Here is a 15,754-nt window from a genome sequence, read left to right as displayed (position 1 = left end):
CCCCACCCCCCGCCATCTATCCACCCCGCACTGATTCACACACACCCCCCTCCCTGACCTATTGTGCTGGAAATGTCTTCAGAGCGAACATTGACTATGTTTGATAACGGAATAATAATAATAATAATAATAATAATAATAATAATAATAATAATAATAATAATAATATCTTTTATTGTCATTGCACGTCAGTGCAACGAGATTTAGTATGCAGCTCCAACCAATGAAAAAGAAAAGTAAAATAAATAAATAAGCTGTGTGTCGTGACCATCCGAGGGAGACAGTCCAGGGGGGTGGGGGGCACTCAGCAGGGCCAGTTCAGAGCCGCTATAGCTCTTGGAATAAAGCTGTTTCTGAGTCTGGAGGTACGGGCGTAGAAGGCCTTGTAACGTCTGCCGGAGGGAGGTAGTTCAAACAGTCCGTTACAGGGGTGTGAGGAGTCTTTGTGAATGCTGACGGCCTTCCTGAGGCACCGTGTGTGGTAGATGCCCTCCAAGGCTGGTAGCTCTGTCCCAATGATCCTCTGCGCTCTGTGGATGATGCGCTGAAGAGCTCTCCTCTCCGCCTCCGTGCAGCTGAGATACCACACAGAGATGTCATATGTTAATATGCTCTCTGTGGTGCAGCGGTAGAACATTGTCAGCAGCTGTTGGGGCAGACCAGTCTTTTTTTAATGTCCTCAGGAAGAACAGTCATTGCTGTGCCTTCTTGACCAGCGCAGCGGTGTTGGTGGACCATGTGAGGTCCTCTGAAATGTGAGTGCCCAGAAACTTAAAGCTGGACACTCTCCACACTTTCCCCGTAAATGGAGATTGGGGCGTATTCTCCATTATGGGACCTCCTGAAGTCAATAATCAGCTCCTTGGTCTTGGAGGTGTTTAGTGACAAGTTGTTACGTGTGCATCTGTCCGCCAGGTTCTGCACCTCCGCCCTGTATTTTGTTTCATCACCGTTGGTGATCAGCCCAATCACTGTTGTGTCGTCTGCAAACTTCACGATGGTGTTGGTGTCGAATGCAGGAACACAGTCGTGAGTGAAGAGGGAGTAGAACAACGGTGCTCAGGATGATAGTGGATCAAATGTGTTTTAATTCCCAATGTTATTATTTGTTTTAGTCCATAAAGATGGATTAATTAAAGTGTGAACACGTGAAACATTAAAACCGCAGTGTTCGATTGTCACTGCTACCGTTGACACGTTATTACAGAATTCATTTTAACGGCAAATCAATGCTCTTAATATGGGTATGTCAGATGGGTATAGTCGGCTTTAACAGCTATTATCATAAAATGCCTATAGAAATTTCCTTGCAACCTGTATATTTTGTTGTGGATAAATTATGTGGGAAGCGAGTGTTTCTGTACCAATAGCAATAACGACCCATGCTATGGCCATGTCATGGTAATTTTCGGTACTTCACAGAAAGCATACTTGCATCAATCTGTAGTGTGCATGATTAAGCATATATGTTTAGGTATGTTGCAAAGCCTACCTGAAGCGTCGCTGAAAATCTGTCGCTGCGGGTGTGCACGATTTTGGCGCCGTTTAGAGGGGGGCGGGTTTAAAACGCGATTTTCTCTAGGCTGTTCAAATCGAAGATGTTCAGCCTAGTTAATTATTAACGAAAAATCGCTGGAAGACCCCGTCGCAAAAGCTATTATTAGTTTTAAAGGCCTCGTATAATAGTTATAGTAGTTTAAAAATCAATCTCTAAACCCGCGACCACCGGCAGCTGTCAGGGTCGCATAGAGCAAATAACAGAAGGTATGCTGCTTATTTTTACATTAAAAAGGGCTTCTTAAGATCCCTTTATTTTATACAAAGTTTAATATTGCGAGTAGTTCATTTTGGGCGCATTATATCCCGCAGTATTTTTCTGGGCATTTGAGGGCACAAATCTAGCGCAATGTGAACGTTCTAAACCAGCACGTTCACAGGAACCCACTAGAAAGCTGATTTAAAATGGACTTTAATTTACAGCAATTAAACACTAAATTCCTTCCATTTGGCCTATAAATTAATGTAAATGAGATTTAAAAATCATGTTTTATTGTGAATTATTTATGAATATTATTTGGACACTTAGGCTATTTAAAAATGTTAATCATTTATTAAGAAATGGATAGATGTTTAGATCTAGTAATTGAAGTTTGAAATTAGCTACACTTGGGTAACTAACTAATTATATGCTTTAATTTCAGGTCATCCAAGTAAAATTATTTTATATTTGTTTCAGAATGGTTCAATCTACGATAACTGAAAATTTCATTCAGTTCTCTTAATTTTTAAGAAGGTTATGGGCTTTTGACTGTCCTCGATCACAGCTTTTTTGTTATGTCCATAGAAAATCAATAGGGAACAAGATGCTCATTTCCCAGTATGAAAATGGCCATAACTTTTTAAATACTTGAGATATGAAAGTGAATTAGGTGTCAAATTAAACTTCTTTTTATGCTTTATCTGATGGGATAAATTACAGACTTGATTTTTTAAATCTCAAAATTTTGTAACATTGCTATATGTTACCATGGTCCAGGATTTATTGACACAGGTTGATCATACGCTGAATAATCCAACCACATTTTAGTTTGGAAGTGGAAAGAACTAATAGAAATTGCATTCATTGCAATGTGTAAAAAGAGTTGAGATACTGTCTTATAATTTTGCTGCATGTCATTGGATATATCATGTCTTGATTGGTGAATATGTTTAGTTTGTGACTTTATTTGAAGCAGAAATAATATGTGAATGCTTCATTGAGCATAATTCCGACTGGTATCTACGCACTTTGTCGGAGCACATTATCGCACGCGTCATGCAAATCGTCTTAAATGACCACCTAAACTATCATTTGGCAACCTAAAAAGCTGCTAAGGTTGCCTGGCTGGCAACAGGGAAAAAAAGTTAAGTGAGAGCCCTGTGAAAGATCCCCAATGAGCAAGGCATGGTTGAATGATTGCATTTCCCCAAAGTAGATTGCAATACTTAGAAACCTGTCTTTTACCATTTTACGCATAGGAGGGAAAGGTTAAATATAAATAAACAAAGACTGGCAGACAAAGATAATTTTTTTATACCTACTTATAGATTGATCAGTATGAGCACCAATGTGGCTTGTAAACTGGCTATTCAACTGTTCAATTCGATACAGAACAAACTGGGTTTTACAACGATAGAATTCTACATTTATTTCATCCTTGGGATTAAGGCTTAAATCTAACACAGACCACTTTCTTGTGCTTTCGGGAACTTTTGACTACTACTATAAAATTCATAGTTAAATACTGAATCAATCAACAACTCAATCAACTCACTCAGTTGCTCAATCACCAACTCTTTCCCCTAATTTCTTCCTCTCATTTTAAACCTCTTATTTTTGAGAATACTACAAGAAAAAAGTTCAGACTGTTTGCCTACCTACCTTATAATCTTATATAACTCTGTCAGGCACTCCTCCGCCTCCCTTGCTCAAGGCAAAACTAACCCAGTCTATCCACAATCTCTAATCCTAAATAAAGTCCTCCAATCCAGGCAACACCCTAGTAAATCTCATCTACACTCATTCCGCTGCAACCACATCCTAACCAGTGTTTTGTAAAGTTGCAACATAAAGCCCCAACTTTTATATTCTTAGCCCTGACCTATGAGATTAAGCAAGTAAAATACCTTCTTCACCACCCTGTCTACCTCTTCTTCAAATGTCAAGAAACTATAGACTTGAACCATGTTCACCAACATTCTTTAGTGCCCTACTTTTTATTGTATATATCCTTAAAATATGATTTCCCAAAATGCATCTGCTGTATTTGCTTAAATTTAATTTCATCAGGCAACACTGTTTAACTATCAGTCTGGTTTGTATCCTGCTCTAACCTTAGACAATCTTCTTTGTTATCCACAACACACCAACATTTGTATCTTTTTCGTTACCTTGTCAAAAAAAAATAAATTCATGAAACATGGTGACAATTCTCATTTAGTCCCTGCCTTTCCAAATGTCCATAAATCCTATCTCTTACAACATTTCTCTAATAATTACCCCACCACTAAAATGAGCTTCACAGGCCTGGCTTATCCCTACTGCCCTGCTTAAATAAAATCTCCATCAGGGCCATCATATTTCTTCCCTTGCTTCCAATAGCAATCTGGATATACCTCACGTATTCCTGAGGGTTTATAAACCCCCTATATATCCAATGACATCTAACATTTCCTCCTTCTTAATATTGACCTGTTCCAAATTATCTATGAACCCCTCCTGACACTCACTTTCTTCCATGTGTTTCTTGGTTAATACAGATGAGAAATATTTATCTTGGATATTGTCCACATCGCCCAGCCTTTCACATAGATAACACCTTTGGTCACTCTTTTTTTTCGTTCTGGTATGCTTTTTCTTTCTTTTTTTGCTCCTGGTATGCTAACAGAATGGCTTGGGATTCAGCTTTATCTCACTTACCAAGGATATTTCCCTTCCTATTTCTTTAAGTTCTCTCCTACTTAAGATACCGCTTTGATCCCAGTTGCCTATATTTGCTCGCTGTCTTCTTTCTTTTCCTGATCAAACCTTCAATAATCTTTGTCATCCAAGGTTCGCTAATCTTGCCACCTTTATCTTTTATCCTTTCCAGAAAATGCTGGCTCTGAACTTTTACTGTCTTTTAAAAGGCTCCTGCTATTGTCCATCATTTATCTCCAGCATCTACTCCCAATGTACTTTCGCCAGCTCCTCCTAGCAATTCAACTCCTTAACGTATGCCTTTTCAGAACTATCTTAAAACTTACAGAATTATGGTCACTGTTCCCAGTGTTCCCCCACACTGACACTTCCACCACTTGCCCAATTTCAGCCTAAAGAAGGGGTCAAGGAAAGAGCGTTCACGTCGCGGCCCTGTTTTCACCAATATTTCCACCACCATGCAATCAATCAATCAGATTTATCCATCACATATACAATAAAGTGCAGTGAAATGAACTTGCCAGCAGTGGTACAATAAAAAAAAGAACACACAATACACAATAAAAATTTAACACAAACATCCACCACAGCATTCTTCACTGTGGTGGAAGGCACAAAGTGCAGTCAGTCCTCCTCCATTTTCCCCCGTGGTCGGGGCCATAACCTCCGCAGTCGCCGCTGCGGGCGGCCAGATGACAGGCCCTCTCGTCTGGAAGGTAAGTCCCGAATCGGTGCTTCCTTACCAGAGACCGCGGCTTCAGGATGGCGTACCGCGCCCGTGGCTAGAAGCTCCGCAATCCGCGGCTTCACGGTGTTGTAATCCGCGGGCCGGAGCTCTTCTTCTCCGGGGTTCTCCAACGAGGGATCCCAGGCGCCGGATGCTGCGCCCGCGGCTAGAAGCTCCACAGACCACGGCTTCAGACTGAACAGTCCGCAGGCCAGTGATCGGAAAAAGTTCACGCTGTGCCCACTGCTGAAGCTCCGGGCCTAACTCCGGGAAAGGCAGCACCAATCCTTGGTGATGGTCCGCGAGGGAGGCGACATGGAAAAAGTCGCCTCTCCATGGAGGAGGCGACCAAAAGTGGTTTCCCCCTTACCCCCCACACAAGACACACCGAGAGACATTAAAACACACATTTGGACATACTAAAAAAAACAAAAAAAGTAGAAATTACTATCACGCTGCTGGCAAAGCACAAGAAGCAAGAGACAGACACCATTGTATGCAGATGCTGAGAAGTGTGTTCCGCTCTGGCTGAACAACTTCTAATCTTGTGAGTGGACTCGATAAGAAGAAGCCTGAATTGTATCGACCCGAAACATCACCCAACCTTCTCTCCAGAGATGCTGCCTGTCCCGCTGAGTTACTCCAGCATTTTGTGTCTGTCTTCAGGATAAACCAGCATCTGCAGTTCCTTCCTAAACTTGCCCAATTTCATTTACTACAGTCAAGTACTGCCTCATCTCTAATAGGGCTCTCCGCACATGGTCTCCAAGTTTGGACATTGCCCCCCCCATGTAGTTGTTTGACACGAACCATTCGACACACTGAAGTAGAAGGATTACACGTTTTCTGGCAGGGGAAGGACTCTGACAAGCCCAGAGAGCACGGACTGGGCTTCGCAGTGAGGAACAGCCAACTCGTACTTCCAGACAAAGCCCCAGCACAAGGTTTCCTGGAGACACCCACGCTCAAAGCATTGGCATCAACTGGATCTGATCCTAGTCAGACGTCCGCCCTCAAGAACGTTCTCCCACACGCTCCTTCCACAGTGCGGACTGCGACAAACACTACTCCTGGATGTGTTGCAAGATCAGGCTGCAACCAAAGAGGTTTTACCGTACCAAGAAGCAGGGGAACCCCCGCATCGATGTCAGCAAGATGCCCCATCCAGACATCGTGCAACAGTTTGCAGAGGCTTCTGAGAGTGAACTTGGCACTTCGCCTCCTGGAGACTCTGCAACAGAGAAGTGGGAAATTCTGCAGGACACCATCTACAGGACACCAAGCTAGCCTTGGCTAGCTTTGGGAAGAAGACCTTGAAGACACACGACTGGTTTGAGGACACGACTGGTTTGAGTCGACCGAGGTGACTCCTGTCATCGAAGCCAAGCGCGCTGCCCTAGCCAGGTACAAGTGGTCAGCCAACGAGAAGAACCTGCAGATCCTTAGGGCTGCCAGAAGCAAGGTTCAGCAGACTGCCAGGCCCATGACTACTGGACATAGCTTAGTGAGGACATCCTGATGGCCGCCATAACAGGGAACATCAGGGGAATGTACAATGGTATTAAGAAGGCACTAGGACCAGTCCAGAGCAAGACAGCCCCCCATCAAATCCTCCACTGGGGAAGTAATCACAGACGAATGCCAGCAGATGGAGAGATGGGTGGAACACTGCTGCGACCTCTACTCGAGAGAGAACATTGCTTCCCATCAGCCCTTGATTCCATCGAGTGCCTGCCGACCATGGATTGGATGAGTTAGACGGAGAGCAGACGGTAGAAGAGCTCAGCAAGGCCATTGACAGCCTGGCCTCAGGCAACTTGTTCTATTTGATCTGATTTGATTGTGCACGCTGGGTTGATTGCATTCGTCGAAACAGGGCGGACCACGTGAAGGTTGCAATCTTCCACCCCCAATCAAGCATTGCAAGACTACCTTACTGCTTTCTTTGTATGAAGTCCTCTGCCAGTGCTGGCAAGAAGGAGCTGCACCGCAGGACATGAGGGATGCTACGATCATTACCCTCTACAAGAACAGGGGTGAGAGAAGCGACTGCAACAACTACAGAGGCATCTCCCTCCTCAACATCGTCGGCTAGCTCTTTGCTCGGGTCATTTTGATCGGCCCGCAGAAGCTGGCAGAACGCGTCTACCCAGAGTCACAGTGCGGTTTCTGAGCTGGAAGGTCAACAGTAGACATGGTCTTCTCCCTTTGTCAGCTCCATGAGAACAGCGGATGCCCCTGTATGTCGCTTTCATTGACCTCACCAAGGCTTTCGACCTCGTTAACAGAGATGGCCTATTTAAGGCTCTGCCAGAGATCGACTGCCCACCAAAACTGCAGACCATGATAGAATCCTTCCACATCAACACGAAGGGGACAGTACAGTTCAATGGCAGCCTCTCGGAGCACTTCGACATCCGCAGTGGCATCAAACAAGGCTGCGTCCTTGCTCCCACACTCTATGAGATTTTCTTCACTCTGCTCCTGAAACATGCCTTCGGCACCGCATCAGAGGGGATGCACCTGCTCTTCAACCTCACCCGTCTCAGGCTCTTCAACCTCACCCGCCTCAGAGCAAAGACAAAAGTATGTGAAGCTCTCATCAGAGACATGTTGTTTGTCGATGACGCAGCAGTTGTGTCCAACTCCCAGCAGGAACTAGTCACTGATGGACCACTTCTATCGGGCTTGCAGGGATTTTGGGCTGACCATCAGCCTGAAGAAGACAAACGTCCTGGGGAAGGATACAGTGGCACCGCCTGCCTGCACCATCGACGACTACGAACTTGATGCCGTCCATCAGTTCACGTACCTCGGCTCCACCATCACCGACACCCTCTCCTTGGACACAGAGATTGACAAGAGGATCAGGAAGGCAGCTATGACTCTCGCTCGCCTCACAACTCAAGTGTGGACCAACCCAAAGCTGACAGTGAAGACAAAGATAGCAGTCTACAACGCATGTGTCAACGTCAGTGAGACATGGACTACATTTGCCAGACAGGAGAGAAGACTCAACACCTTCTACCTTAGAAGCATCCGCCGTATCCTGAGCATAACAAGGTGTCCAATGCCGAGATCCTGTCTCACGCTGGCCATCCCAGTATGTACACTCTACTCAGGTAGTGCAGACTGCGGTGGCTAGGCCATGTCCACCGCATGGAGGATGGCCGTATTCCAAAAGTCATCCTCTATGGAGAGCTGACATCTGGGAGGAGAACCATCTGCCGCCCCCAGCATACGTTATAAGGATGTCTGCAAGAGAGATATGAAGGTGCTCGACATCTTCATATCTCAGGATCTCGAGAGATATGAAGGTACCTCTCCACCTCAAGCTGACCGCACGAGGTGGAGAGGTACCCTGATCCAACATCTAAAAACGGGAGAAGAGAAACTGATGAACGCAGTGGCAGACAAGCGGGTGCGCAGAAAGGAGCGCAGCAACTTCAACAAACCAGAGACCGCACACAAATGTATATATATATATGACTAAGTGGGACCCGTTGGGTCCCAGCATCACACGGGAGGGCTGGTCCCCCAACGCAATATTCCACCTCTCCACCAATTCCAATATTAGTGGCCAGTGGAATATTGGTGGGGGGAGGGGGGTTCTGGAGAGCTAGTATGGGTGTTGTGGGCTGAAGGGACTGGTTTCCAGAGGGTTAGTATGGACATTGTGGGCCGAATGGATTCTTGGGCTGGCGGCTCAGTCACTCAAGCCTGTAGTGCTGGCAGCTCACTCGCTCACGGCTGGTGGGCTGGCAGTTGACTCACGGCTATTCCTTAAAATTCCATTTCAAGCGGGGTGCAAGGCCACCAAATTCAAGTGTAGTTTCATACCATTTCAAGCAGGGTGCAAGGCCACTAAAGGCAGCGAGTCGTGACCTCTCCCTCCTCCATCTTGCAGAGACTGAGCCACGCCCACACTTCTGGGTTTTATAGTCCCTCCCCTCCTCCCACCAGAAGGGGCATGGCCTTCATGGCATGATTGACAGGAGAGATAATCTCAACATTTTTAAAATACTAACAACTCTTTTATTTTTCATCGATGGGAAAAATCCTCGGCACCTGATGAGCGGAGGGGGACTGAGTAAGATGGCCAAAAATCACAGCCGTACGTGGTAGCTTTTTTTCTAAAATCAATATAAAGTGCAAACAGGAAGTGGTCAAGATTAGACTTTTAATTATATAGAAGGCAAGGCAACTTTAATTAGGCAAGGCAACTTTAATTAGGCAAGGGAACTTTAATTAGGCAAGGGAACTTTAATTAGGCAAGGCAACTTTAATTAGGCAACACAGCTTTAGCATTTCCAAACCAAAGGCACACAGCTTAAGCATTTCCAAACCAAAGGCAACACAGCTTTAGCATTTCCAAACCAAAGGCAACACAGCTTTCGCATTTCCAAACCAAGGGCAACACAGCTTTAGCATTTCCAAACCAAGGGCAACACAGCTTTAGCATTTCCAAACCAAAGGCAACACAGCTTTAGCATTTCCAAACCAAAGGCAACACAGCTTTAGCATTTCCAAACCAAAGGCAACACAACTTTAGCATTTCCAAACTATATTTTCAAACCACATTAAGGGCACTGACAGGTCAGTAAAACCACTCACAGTTTAGTTGACATGTGTTCAGTGTTATTCACAGCTCAGACTGAGAGACATGACCCTCTTGCTCCCCCATCTTGCAGAGACTGACTGAGGCACTCAACACTTCCGGTTTTATAGTCCCTCCGGACCTTCAGGCAGCTTCCAGTGATGATGTCACAATCGCATCTCACAGTCCTCCAATCACAATAGGATCTCATTTACACAAGCTGCCGTGAACATTCCGTCAACCGAAAATGACATCACAATGGGATCTATGCTGTCAATACAAAAGCTGAGAGTTGACGGAGTGGGGGATGGGAGGAGAAGACATGTTATTTAAACATTGTCTTTAGCGCGGGAGTGCGAAAGGGGAGTAGTGAGGGAGGGAGTGACTGAGGGTAGGGAAAAGGAGAGGGAGGTGACAAAGACAATGGGATCAGCAGCTTCGAGGGGAGTTAGGAGACAGTGAGATTATTTTGTTTGGCTCAAGGGAGTGCCGACGCCAACCCAAAAGTCGAGTCCATTCATTGGCTTCCTGAATCGCCGACTGCCCCCCCCCCCCCCCCCCACGTGTGAAGGATTGATTGCATTGGGGGAACTGGTTGCGTTGGGGGAACGGGTGAGTGGTGGAAACGGGTTGCGTCTGGGAATCGGGTAAGTGGTGGTATATTCCGTTGGGGAAACGTGGCCCAACGGGTCAGGGGGTAGGGAGGGGAGAGTGGTTATGGAGGATGGGAGGGAGTGACTGAGGGTAGGGAGTGACTGAAGGTAAGGGAAAGGAGAGGGATAGGTGAAGGAGGGAGTGGAGGAGGGGAGGAGGTGAGGGGAGAGAAGAGGAGGGGAGGGGGGTGTTGGGGGATATGGGGAAATGAGACACGCCTGCGCAGTTGGGGGCTATGGTTGAGTGGTGGAATATTGCGTTGGATGAACGGGTTACGTTGGGGAAACGGGTGATTGGCTCGTCTCCGGGGTGAGAGCCAACGCCGCGTTCGGGAACCAGCCCTCCCGTGTGATGCCGCCCCCCTGCCCTGGGTTGGGGGACGGGGCCCAATGGGTCCCACATGGTCTTGTATATATATCGCAAACAGCAGAGGTTCCAGCACAAATCTCTGCAGAACTCCACTGGTCACATACCTCCAGCTAGAATACCTTCCATTACAACCCTGTCTTCTATGACTAAGCCAGTTCTGAATCTATATGTTTATCCCATTTTTTGGGGAACACCCAAACTCAAATCCCAGTGTGGTGGTTGAACATGGTTTTATTAGCTCTAAATGGGAAAAAAAGCATATTTTATATTTACTAGATATGCTGAGGCATGTTGCCATTTTGAAGTCAGGGCCCTGATGTACATGACACACAGCAATTTCTGCGCTTATATTTGATATTATATTTCCATGTTTTCATTTTGTTGTACTCTTCAACAACTTTAAATTCCAGCATCATATATATTTATGATCAGCATAGTTTCCCAACTGAAGTATACAACAGAGGTTATGACAAACCCCCTCTGGGGTTGTCCACAGATCGGCACGACCTAACTATTACACTGGTTGAAATATCCAAAATACCACTATCGGAAAGGATAAATTCCAGGTGCTCCGAAGATTCCGTTTCACCTTTTCCATATAAAACGTCGCACTCTCAGCGGAATAGTAAGCCAAATCAATACCTTTACATTTCAATTATATCATATAGAATCACAATTAAAATCGCGTTATTTGCAATTTGAAGATCCCAAATTATTTCTATAAACAAAGCCTGTAGAAAGATCTTCGAGGCATAAGATTGTCAACATCTTGAAGAAATCTCGTAATGCACAGGCAAACGCTGTATCAATGGCAATTGATTCTATTTAAGCAGCAAGATCTTGAATTTTACAATTAAAAAAATACACTCATCCGGGCTTAAATACTACACTCCAAAACGTTAACAAAAATATTTTAACCCACTTGAAAATCTGAAGAACTCTTTAAATTAACATCGTTGCGGCGTTTTGTATTAACAATGCAGAATGTTAAATCAATGGATGAAGCCGACAACACAACGTTGTGAAGGCAGTTAAATGGACTCAGTGAGTCCCCACATCTCAGTAGTAAACGAAAATCTAAAAAGTTAAATGTAACACAAATCAACGCAACCGATATTCAGCATCAATGCTGATGGAAGAATAAGCTGAATATACTCAAAGGGGGAAACAGAACGCCGCCATTCTCCACTGCTAAGAAAAATAAAGCACGTTTCGATATTTTATGCCACTTGGTCACAATACGCGCAGCACTTTTCACGAAACGTGAGGATCACAGTATTACCCTACCCTAACCGCTGCTGTATTATCATGTGGAACATAACACGTTCAGTATATTCCATAATAACACAAGCAATAACAATAACACAGAAATAATACCAATACTGATTTCAGAATCCAAAACCCCAAATTCCAAACAGTTCATTCACCGAAAAAAGGGTCTGATCGATACAAAGAATATGACCCACGATGAACCAATTTACAAAGCTCAGCTCGATGTTCTCGGGAACCTACGAGAGCATAAAGAACAATTAAATGCTGATCTAAACAAAACTACAAAGGAAAAATGACCGAGACTTGACACATCCGTGACAAATTGTGGTTATTCGACCGCGAGAACGAGGGAGTTTGTGATTTATCATTTATTCGTCAATTTCGATTTCCAAAACGTTCAACAAAAGACAGACACAGAAGACAAGAGAGGGCGATTCGGGAGGAAAAAAAATGTTTAACAGAAAAAGCAGACTTGAGAAGATTGAACACACCTCCTCTCCCAGCTTCCGGAGCTAGCCCGTGTCCCTCGCAGCGCAGGCTGATTTAATCAGATGAGTTTTGGTGAAATGTGCCTGAATGTCTGGAGCCCGTGGAGCGGGAGAGCCTGGAGGAATCCCATCCAAACGCCACGGCGAACGGTGCGGCAGGGAGGCGTGTGCTCAGCAACTGCAATCTGCTCGTCTGAAACGCCGCTGTCCGCCGACCCCAATATATTTTACCGACGAGATTATTATTTGATGTTGGTAAACACAACCGAATGGGTAGCATCGCGGTGAAATAGTTTAGTGAAGTGCCGCCATATTCCTACCAATGGCATATTGCTGCCGGCTTGGGGGGGGGGGGGGCGGGGGGAGGGAGGTGTGCTGATCCGCCCCTGGTCGACGGCGAGAGGCCGCCCGATCCGTCAGTCAGAAGCAGCTGCAGCAACTGGCAACCGGAGCGGGGCAGGTGGCGCGCGGGAGGCTCCTGCTTCCCCCGCGCGGGAGGCAAACCTTGGCCGTTGGCAGCGCTGAGCGCGGCTCCTTGCCCACTTGGACGACAACGACCCTCGTGGCTCTTTGTACGATGCAATAAGCAAAACGACTTACACCACAGAAATGCCTTTTGCTAAAATTATACATCTGCATTGCACGGATTTTTTAAAATTCGGATTGGACTGTCTATTGATCTTCTCTCGACCACCCACCCACCCACCCACCAGTCATGGAAGATCAGACACAAAATGCTGGAGTAACTCAGCTGGACGGGCAGCATCTCAGGAGAGACCGAATGGGTGACGTTTCGGGTCGAGACCTTTCTTCAGACAGTGCTCCGCTCTATGATCTTTGCTTCAGACTGAAATGTTTGGCAGCTTTCTATCCCGTAGGTCGATGGTTTGCCCCTTAGTGGTCAACTTCATGCTGGACATCTTCTGTTGTGGCCCAGTGCTCCACTCTCGCAAGGCAGTCTGCCACATTTAGTAGCAATGTTACAACATTTTGAGATTTTAAAAATCAAGTCTGCAATTTATCCCATCAGATAAAGCATAAAAAGAAGTTTAATTTGACACCTAATTCACTTTCATATCTTCAGTATTAAAACAGTTATGGCCATTTTCATACTCGGAAATTGGCATCTTGTTCCCTATTGCTTTTCCATTGACTTAACACAAAAGCTGTGATCGAGGACAGTCAAAAGCCCATAACTTTCTTAAAAATCAAGAGAACTGAATTAAATTTTCAGTTATTATAGATTGAAGCATTCTGAAACAAATATAAAACATCTTACTTGGATGACCTGAAATTAAAGCATATCATTAGTTAGTTACCTAATTGTAGCTAATTACAAAATTGACCGTTGTGACGGAAATAGTAATAAACACCCAGACTGCCTTGTAAAATTCAAAAATGTGATATTCTCAAGATCAGAACTTTAATATTATTGTATTATATGCTGTAAATAAATTACAATTTCTAGCAATAGACCAAGTCTTTATGGAGAAGATCAGTTGCTAGCTGGTACATTGGCATATCATAATCAGTAGCATCATCATACTCCTCAGATTGTAACCAATAAGCAACTGTACGCCTTGTTTTTCCTCAACTTTTTAATTTTGGCATTGTAAACTACAAGTTTTTGCTCTTCAAACCACGCATGACATGCCTTTCTGCCCACTACTTTCCCATTAAGAATGTCCTGTAGATTCGATTTCTTAAGAAAAGGATATATTTTTTAAATAGCTTGTACCCAAATAACAAACTAATCCCATTCACACAAGAATTCACATATAACATGATTTTTAAATCTCACTGTCATGAATTTATATGACAAATGGAAGGAATTTAATGTTTAATTCCCATAAATTAATCTAGAAACATCCACTCAATATAATTAAAATAATTATTTTTTTGCACAATACATGGGACTAAAACTGATATTTAGTATAAAAATATTGACTATGGGTAGACAACACAAAATATAGACGATTTAGATGCTCTTATGACATGATTGTCCAAAAAAAAGGGCATTTAAATCATCTTGCGAGTGGGTTTATCTGGAACGCGATCGATTGGAACCGTTGCATTTGCGGTGAATTTGAACACCATATTGGCAGGAAAAACACTGCCCGTTAGTATCGGGCCCAAATCACATTTTCGCAACGTAAAATTTGATTAAAGCCATCCCAAGAAACAAGTTTATATGTAAAATATACGACTTACATTTTATTTTCTCCCGTTCGTGCGATACGTCATGTTGTAGGCGTTGAGGGCATTATAAGTCGCTTTTTATTTTAATGTAATTATTAAATTGTCTCGCCATTAAATAAATTAAAAAATCGGGAACGGAAGTCCGATCGATTGTTCTTCAGCAGCTTAGCAGCCCGAGGAAAGCCGCCTCCGAAAAACAGGAGAAAACAACATTTTAATCCCCCCCCCCCCCCCCCCCCCTCAAAGGCGCCAAAGTCGCGCACGTGGCCAGTGGCAGAACTGCAGTGCCGCTGAAGGTAAGTTTTGTAACATCGCTACATTTAGTACAGGTCACGTCTGAGAAGCTGTATAATTCGCTGGCCTCGTCTCTTCTGGGTTGTCACCTCACCCAGCAAAACTTTACATTTATTTGCACATTTATTCTTCTGCACAGAGAGTTTTCTGAAATCTTGACGGTCAGTGTTATTGCTCATTTATGTACCGATGCCTATCTGGCCTTCGGATTGGAGATATGAGTCAAGCAGACTGTAACCCATGAGCAGTTCATGACACAGAATGTTCTGAAGGTTGTGGCTATCATCTGTTATAGATGTGCCTAATCCTTAGCAAATGTGAGCTGTGAAGAGGATGCAAAAAACAGTGAATGTGCAATGACATGATAGAAGATATATGCGGTGAAAATGAGTCATCCACTCTGGAAACAAATGGAAACACTGATCATTCTTAAAAATTGTAAAAGACTGAAAGATGTTGGAGTTCAGAGGAGCTTATACATGCTTGTAATCAAATTGATGCAGTCGGAGTAATTGGAAGGAAAATAGTGCATTAGCCTTTATTGAAACCAAGTTCGAGTAGTATAGTAGAGATATTTTATAATTATATAGAGCTCTGGTGAGACCTTATCTGAAATATGATGAGTGTGATCTCCTTATCTAAGGACAGATGTATAGGCAGATGAGATTAGTTTAACTTAGCATCATGTTCGGTAC

At 44.2% G+C, this 15,754-nt stretch overlaps 1 protein-coding gene across 2 annotated transcripts in view; it reads right to left on the bottom strand.

Annotated features, from left to right (window-relative positions):
* The window catches only part of tiam1 (TIAM Rac1 associated GEF 1), a 238,734-nt gene extending 225,819 nt beyond the window's left edge, over positions 1 to 12,915 (bottom strand). For both annotated transcript variants that reach the window (XM_033033228.1, XM_033033229.1), the window contains exon 1: positions 12,570 to 12,915. The gene's annotated coding sequence lies outside the window, so the exon portion shown is untranslated. The remainder of the gene's footprint in view (positions 1 to 12,569) is intronic.
* Positions 12,916 to 15,754: the final 2,839 nt, after the last annotated feature.

Source organism: Amblyraja radiata, chromosome 14, assembly GCF_010909765.2.
Source record: "Amblyraja radiata isolate CabotCenter1 chromosome 14, sAmbRad1.1.pri, whole genome shotgun sequence".
Classification (NCBI taxonomy): Eukaryota; Metazoa; Chordata; class Chondrichthyes; order Rajiformes; family Rajidae; genus Amblyraja; species Amblyraja radiata.
Note: the sequence above shows the minus strand (reverse complement) of the source record. Positions and strands in the feature narration are given on the sequence as shown.